The sequence below is a fragment of the Micrasema longulum genome, unplaced genomic scaffold (assembly GCF_059751315.1).
Source record: "Micrasema longulum isolate JH-2025_06_02 unplaced genomic scaffold, ASM5975131v1 h1tg002987l, whole genome shotgun sequence".
Lineage (NCBI taxonomy): Eukaryota > Metazoa > Arthropoda > Insecta > Trichoptera > Brachycentridae > Micrasema > Micrasema longulum.
This window is the reverse complement of record NW_028280098.1, coordinates 1-7527: the sequence shown is the minus strand read 5'-3', so window position 1 is coordinate 7527 and position 7527 is coordinate 1.

Here is a 7527-nt window from a genome sequence, read left to right as displayed (position 1 = left end):
GATCGGAGTTATTTTTGTGTTTTTTTATTTATAAACACCCAAATAAAGTGCGTGTCTAGTACTAATTATTCAATTAACTGCTGTAATTCATTATCAATTAGCTTACTTAAAAAGCGGAAATTCTGTTATGCACACAATCCTAATTGATTGTTTTTTTATGATCCAAAAATTGGTCTTAGCAAATATTTCACATATTTTTGGCACTCTTTTTACATTTCAATCACAATATTTTAATAAAACACTTTTACTTCTATAGCACACTTTAAAAACGCTGTATTAAAAAAAAACCTCTTAAAGAATCTAAATAAATTAATTTAGCACCTCTGTACGACGACTGTTATAATACACCACACTTTTTTCCCCTATATTATTAATCTTTTTATCATCTTGCGATGGACGGTATAAAAAGTAATTTTTGGAATCAAATATCAATGAACAATTTATTTAACATTTTTTTTATTATTAATTGTTTATTGTATTTAATTGACTTTGTAGTGATTCAACTAAACACCTTTTTTTTGTTTATTTCAAAACTATAACTTTTTTAAAACTGTATTAGTCCACTTTAAGAATATTGAAATATTCATAATAGATAACTTTAATATGGTGTATATTTTACAGCTCTAGTTTGTTCGCATTTTTTTTATGAATAATAATTCAAAAAAGCAATACTTATTCTTAAAATAAGCTCCCGGTCGTTTGTAAGAGGTTCTAAAACACACAACTAAATCACAAAAACACATTATTATTTTTTTAACATCAGGACAACTAACGCGTCTTTCTTGCCTTCTCATTTCATCCATCTATGTCGCACTTTTCACATATAGTAACAAGTGTGTCCATCATTTATCTTCAACACTAGAATTTGAAGTAGGTAGGATCCTACAGCTAGCTCGCGATTTTGCTATGAGTTGTTTTGATGTTCCGATATTGGATTTAGACGGCTGATTCGCTGTGGTCGACGAATAATAGAAAAATATTAGAAAAATACCCCCCAACAAAATAATACAAAACGAAGAAACTTTTTTGTTTTGAATTATCTGCTAATCAAAAACGTTTTAGGGGGTTGTTTTTTACTATATTTACAATTTGGCAATTTTTTCTGATGTAGAAACAAAATCTAACAGTAAAAAAGTAAGTCGATTCCAGAGAACTCATCGCGTTTGACTCCTTGCGATTTCTCATTTCTTGATATGGATGACCAACATTTGTTTACTCCTAAAACGGGTATGTATTGCAAAATATAAATGTTGTATTTAACTATTGTATCGATGTTCGCTTTTGTACAATTTGATTCTAACCTTCCCTCGCTTTTTAATACGATATTTCTATTATATTCTTCAATCCTTAATTTTCGATTGACTTTTTAATTTTTAATTGCAAACCAATATATAACTACGCTTTGGCACTCGCTAACAATAAAATTTTAAATGGTAAGTTATTAGTATTTTTGCATGATTTTACAGTAAATAGATTTAAAATTAGTGTCCTAGCATGATTAATGTTTATAATCAATAATTTTTTTTAAATAAACTAATTAATGTTTTATAATCACGTTGTGTACTCAATGTTTTTTTTATAACAATTCTTCCGAAATAAATTCATTTTTATTTTACTTTTAAAAAAAACCTTTTTTGAACATTTTGACGAAATTGAGTTGAGTTTTAAACATTTTTGAAACTTAACAATTTAATCAGAGCGAACGTGATCTAGAGTGGGTGCTGTTGTAATTGGACATGCTGCAGTTATTAGACATTCTAAATCTAATGGTCAAAAATATATATGTCTCTTATCTGTTGATGTTTGTGAAGCTCCCCAGGGATTTGAATCCAGTCCTTGTTTACAAATTTGAACAAACTTAAAATATTGTTGATAAATCAACCTGGTCCATGAAGAAGTGTAGAAATTGAAAAAATAAGATTTTCAGGCGTTGCCTAGTATGTGGGTTAAATAATTCAATTAGATGAATCTCACCCGCATAAATAAGGGTTTCAGCTCTTGCTTCACAAACATTAACAGATTAAAGAATCGAAGGAATAGAGATGTTCAAATATGGGCAAAATGGTGAATGTTACACAGTGTAAAGTGGCCACTTAAACCAACCAATGACAGGTCATATTTGCCCTGAAGATGCCAAGACTTCTTTATTGCCTTCTTTAAAATGTTATTCATCTCTGTTGTAATATGTTTATATTAACAACTCCCCGGGGAGTTGAATCCAGTCTTAGTCAACAAAAATTTGGACAAACTCAAAATATTTTTGATAAATTCTTACCTTTACCTATTTTTCAGCATTAGATTGAGAGTATCCAATTACAATAGCGCCCATCCCATACGTTCATTCTGCATCTGTGTGTTATGTAATAATCTGAAATAATATACAGACTTTTTTGATTTGATAGATTTAATTGTTTAAGTTCATAAATGCTCATTACTCCATTTTGTCGTAAATGTTACATACTTGACCAGTTGAGTTCCAAGGTAATATATTAAAGTCTTCATTAATTATCAGTTGTATTCATTTTACCAAACCTTTTTTCGGGTTTTTTCCCTAGTAATATGCCAATTTTTTTAAATAAAAAAGGTCAGTCCCATTACTTTCCAGGATAATTTATGCACCTAGACGTCAAAAAATCATCACGGTTGTCATGATGTAATTATTTTGTCTATGTCCGGACAGATAAAAAAAACAATTATCTCTGTAAAATAAAATCAGAGCCCGGGGGTGGAATTAAAAATCTTCTCTATCCCCCAGAGAGTAGTTGATTTGGGGATATTTATGTTTTCCGTGCGACTAATTTTTATTCCGTGTGTGGTCACACTGATTATTAAACGTCAAAAAATATGAGCACGTGAAATCAAACACGATGTTTTTAATTATGAACATTATTGAGACTTTAAACATTACCCTTAACCTTAATGAGGTTGAATTGACCAAACCGTATTAATTTTATTTCAGTTTTTGAAGCAGTTTTACACACCATTTAACGTTTAATTATCAGTGTGGCCATTATATAAAGCAAAGTGTTATCGCATAAAAAAAAAAATTCAAATTGATTACTCTCTCTAGTTGATAGAAAAGATGCAGAATACCACCACTGGATGAATATTTTCGACCCGATGGCTACTTTCAAGTAAAAATCCTAAGAAAGGAAGTCGGATAGGGATAAGTCAATCTGGCGCATTCGCTATCATTCTTGAGGTCCCGGGTTTGATTCCTGGCAGCGTCGTAGTGAAATGTTTGCTTAAAAGGTAGTTAAGTCACTGTCACTGGACTGTTACCTGAAACGTAAGACTGATCACCTTACCCTAATGCAACAGATGATCGAAAAGCGCCATATCTGATGTTTCAATGTGGTTTCCTATGCACCAGCAAGTGCAAATAGGAATTTGATGAATTATAACTGATATATTACGTCTCAAGTAATATTTTCCTAGAGTACGATATATCAACTTGCTGCTAGTAAATATTAAACTTGGGTACGATATATCAGCCTACTGCTGGAAGATATTAATGATCCTTGAAACTGCAGCCATAAAGCTGAACTCTTCACTAGTTTTCTAGGTCAAAAGCCATTTAAAAGAAAAATATTGGAAACGTCACAAACTTTATTTCTCAGTACGAAGTTAGAATCATACAATTCACTTTGTATATATCATATCCTCTTTGTCCTAGTGGATAAAAAATACAGTTCCGTAAAATAAAACCAAAACCCTAAACGAATTTCTTTACTAAATGACAATTCATAATTCCGCCCCGTTATGTTGTGGTTGACGTGTTCGCCTTTGATTTTTGAGGTTTTGGGTTCGATTCCTGGTAGGGTTAACAAGAAATATTGATTTTAAAGGTTGCTTAAATTGCAACATTTCATTGTTCCTGGTCTGGCACCTGAAGCGTAAGACTAATCACCTTACTTTCATGTGACAGATAATTGAGATACGCTTCATTTTGCGTTAAAATGCAGTGCCGTATGCTCCATTTGATGCAAAAAGAAATTATGATGATATTGAAAAATAATGACTAAAATTTTCTGATGGTATATAATAGGCTATAAGGATGATTTTGGGCAGAAAAAAAATCAGTTTCTTCATCGTTTTAATTTCAGCTTCGTGAATAATTTAATATAATTATCTTTTAATTTTACAAGCCGAAAGTCCTTTTCCTGTAGGATTATGCATTGTACAATGTGTTGTGTTTCCATTAAGGAGCATGCGGCGAACATTATATACCATGAACTGTGGCAAATGTGTGCCATATGTAGGTCACACCATAACATAATGGCTACACGCCATCGCGAAGTAGGGCTTTTTCTTGTCACAAACTTTAATAAAAATCAAAAGGTGTTTTCATTTTACGTTCATTAGCACTAAACATTACAGTAAAATAAATTTATAAAATTTTACTTAAAAAAAACATTTTTTTTTCAAAAGAGAAGGCTTTTGAAGATTTTATGACATTTTAAAAATTTTCCGTAGTATTTATTTATTTATTTATTTATTAACGGACATTGTCCATGTATACAATTTATAAGGTTTAAATATTACAATAAAAGAATAGTTTAAAACATTTAAAAAAAAAGAAAGAAGCATTGACAAACATAAGGGACATCGAGACAAGATCTGGACTATTTATTTAGTGCTCGTTTAAATCGTTGTAAACTTAAACCAAAAAAGTCCAGATCTTGTCTTGAGTTAACAATACGACAAAGGCGGGTCATTGGAGAATTTAGGCCATAGTTTGTTCTATGCTGATCGATGAACAGTACTTCATTGTTTCTCAATCTACGAGTCAGAATATTGAATTTTACTTGTCCCAGTAATGATGGAACATCGATTATACCATTTAGTATGCCGAACATATATATGGAGTCAATATTAGTTCTACGTTTTTGTAGACTAGAAATATTTAACATTGACTCTATTTCAGCATAAGAATAATTATCTCTCTCTAGTCCGAGTAAATTCAATAGTCAATACAGGGTTGATTGTATAGGAACAAATAAAAGATTAAAGATCATTGCTGTTTTAAAATAATGAAACAAAAATAATAATTTTACTTCTAAACTAATCTAATGTGTATAAAACTACACGCCTCGTTTTTTAGCCGTAAACTCCTGAATTTATTTTGAACAAGTTAAAAATAAAGCATTCATTTTAAACAGTGTAGAAACTTAATTTAAAATCAAACTTTGATTTATATCTACGTATTTTTACTTTTTTTATAAAATCAAACGCTTTTTTATTTTTAAATAAATTAAATTCGCTCTACAGTTATACAAGTCTCGTTACTAAATTGAACGCATTATGCTTGGCGTCTACATAATATTATCACTGTGGAAAAAACTAATTAATTGTAAGGAAAGGCCTACATAATGATCGGAAATGTTTACTTATTTATTTAAGTCTTCAATTACAAAAAAATAGTACTTTAGCGAACTTACTGCTGAAATCAATATCTTCTAGCCAACCAAAAAAACAGACTGTTCAAAAGAAGAGAGTGGGATTTATAATCCATTGATCGAAGGCATACATACGTGCTAAATAATATCACCTGAAATACAGTGCGATGACTGATGAAGCAATTCATCGTTTTCTATTGACTCCAATACAACATATTATGCAAGTCTTAAGAGTGCTGCACATAACAACGAGAGCAAAGTCCCGCAGTACATTAATATCGTTTCTACCACGTGAACGTCAAGGAACGAGGCCTATAAAGAGACCACAGGGCGTGGTAACGCCCAGTCAGCCCAGCCAGCTTAAAAACCAGCTCAACGCAGTCAATCAGTTCCAGAATGTAGTTCAAGTGCAGCCAATTCAACTTCTCATCGCCGTAGCACTCGCGCGACATAATTTATTATTTATTCGCCATCTAATAAATACGCATTAAACAGCAACCTCGTGTCTTCTGTCAATCTCTTACTGGGGTAGGAGCTCCAACAACCCTCAACAATCAAATCTTACACATAAATATACAAATCTTATTTTGTATGCGAGTAATATAAATAGTATATTTGTGTGTCAAAGAAATTGATAATATTTTAAGATAAGCATATTAATATACCATTTTTTTAAATAATATTAAAAAAAACACACTCAAATCAGTAATTGATTAAATGTTTAGTTCAAATCAAATGGAGTTTTATAAAATAAACGTTAACTCACTAAATGCATAAAATCGTTAATATTTTATTGTTCAAACATTGGCTTCAGAAGAATTGAACGGATCGTCTCGACTCCATGTAATAAATTATCAATAAAGCTGCAGTCGTTAAACGCTTTAATTGAAATTATTAATTAAACCAAATGCACCACTAGGTTCCAATAATGGAATATAAAATTAAGTGAATAATTATTCATTATTTGTATAGCCAAAAAATTGTTTAAGAGAAATGCTCATTGTGAAGATTTTTTTTTCTTTGAAACAAAAATCAAATTTACCAATCATATTATCTTCTATTTGATATTACGATTTTATAATTTACAAAGTCCCTCGGAAAAATCACCTTAATGGCCGCCTTAGAAAACTCCGTTTTAATGAAAACCATAATAATATATTACCATAATTATTAAACTCGTTGACTTTACGCTGTTATAAAACGGAAGTTTTGAAAATAAAGGGGCAAGCTATAAATAAAAATATTACGGTACTTTCTTGGGGCAATTCGAGGTACTCGTGACTTAAAATTTGATTTAATTTTCTCGTAAGAAATACATTTAATTGTTTGTAGTCATAGAATTATTCTCAACGAATATCATTATTTTTAATTAGCGCAAAACATCATTTTAGAGGCGGACAAATCTTTACCCAATTTACTTTTCTTTATTGATTACATGAGAGGTATAATACAATTTACGATACAATTTGTAATTTAATATGGAAAACTGGTACATGGTCAAAAGACTGGACCAAATCCGTTTTCATCGCACTACACAAAAAGAGTTGAACGGCCAAATGTGGCAACTATAGAATGATTGCACTCACCTCGCATGCAAGTAAAATTATACTGCATATTTTATATTTGAGGTTTAAATACTTTCTTGACTGGCAAATCCCACAGGAGCAAACAGGTTTTGTTATGGGAAAGGGGACGCGTGAGCAGATTTTTAATGTCAGGCAAATTATCGAGGAAAGCAGACAATTCAACAAACCTGTGTTTCTCTGTTTCATGGATTATAAAAAAACTTTTGACTATGTAATTTGGACCAAATTATGGGTTGTCCTCAATGAGATGGGGGTACCAGCACACCTTATTTGCCTAATAAAATCACTTTACAATAAAAGCTCAGCAATTGTGAATTTTAACAATGAACTATCAGATAACTTCCCAGTTCAAAGAGGCGTTAGACAGGGTTGCATTTTGTCTCCCGTCTTGTTTAATATATATTTCGAAAGGCATTTAACGGCTGGACAAGTAAGTTCACAATTGGAGGAAGGAAGTTATCCAATTATTTTACAAAACAAAACATTCGTTCTTTAAATTTATCTTTTAAAGTTAAACCTTTGGTTAATCTATTGTTCAGTTA